The 1,160-nt window shown below is 38.2% G+C and overlaps 1 long non-coding RNA gene across 1 annotated transcript; it reads left to right on the plus strand.

The window, feature by feature from the left end:
* The first annotated feature begins 81 nt into the window (after positions 1-81).
* Positions 82-513, plus strand: LOC121965261. Its single transcript, XR_006107467.1, has 3 exons — positions 82-151; positions 269-363; positions 442-513. It is a non-coding gene; the product is annotated as an uncharacterized LOC121965261 (long non-coding RNA).
* Positions 514-1,160: the final 647 nt, after the last annotated feature.

A 1,160-nucleotide genomic window follows, 5' to 3' on the forward strand; every position in this document is an offset into this window, starting at 1 on the left:
CACATTTGGATGTATATACTGTGTCTGTTTTGGCAGTCACCAACTCGAGGTGAGCTTCTTGAGCGCCTGATGGAGTGTGACATTGTGGTGTACAACATATCGGAAAATGCTACACAACAGCAGGTTGAAGATGCAACATGGGCAATAAGAGGTAGTATGCTGGACTTTAGTAGTAGTATACCGTGTTGTCTTGAGATTTTTCGACAATAACCTAAAATGTAAAATGTAATTTTCAATTCCTTTTACTTTTTCCATCTTTTGCAAACAGCTCTTCATGCTGAGATGGAGAACTACAAGTCTCGGAAAATGTTCATCTTAGTCTCGAGCGTGATGACCTGGGCCATGACCAAACCACAGAATCCGGTGAGCCTGTAGGAAAATGTAGGCAAACTTTTCCTGCGCATAAAACATAGCCAACACGATTGTAATTTCTCTCTTCAGGAAGAGACAGATGTTCTGCTGACAGAGGAAGAGTTCAGAAGAAGACGACCACACCCCAATTTTAGAAACCACAATGATCTGGAGAAACTTGTGCTCAAACTGGGCAGAGGTGTAAGTACACACTGTGATGAAAAGTTCAACATATTCAAAAATATGTCAGCAGAAAAGGAGCATTTTACACTGTGTAGTTTTTTCTTCAGTCCCAACTTCAGCACTAGAAAAATAAATGAAATTAACTATGAAAAGACCGAAAAATTCCTTTAAACCTAATGAATTCTGTTTGATTTTCCAATTTTACAGAAAAAGTCAAAGCTTACCAGCTATGTTGTAGCTAGTGGTCTTCAGTATGGAAAGGGAGAAAACCTCTTTCACTACTTTTTCAAGGTATATAGAAATTTGATAATAACCCTGTTTACTCTACATTTGTTGTGTAGTATCTAATAGCCTGATTTACAATTTTATCTTTGTTCAACTTTTGTATTTTTGAACAGGTGTCCTGGTTGATGCAGTTTCCAAAAGTCCCTCTCTTTGGACAGGGCACAAATTACATCCCAATGATTCACGTATACGACCTTGGGGGGTGATTTTAACTCACTGCACTCCTATGTTTATGTTAACTGTTTTTTAGACCATTCCTTCAAGGCTGACCTGTGCTTCTTTTTCAGAGTGATTCAAAACATCATTGAACTCAAACCAAAGTCAAAGTACATTCTTGCTGT

Source organism: Plectropomus leopardus, unplaced genomic scaffold (genome assembly GCF_008729295.1).
Source record: "Plectropomus leopardus isolate mb unplaced genomic scaffold, YSFRI_Pleo_2.0 unplaced_scaffold19256, whole genome shotgun sequence".
In the NCBI taxonomy this organism is placed as follows: Eukaryota; Metazoa; Chordata; class Actinopteri; order Perciformes; family Serranidae; genus Plectropomus; species Plectropomus leopardus.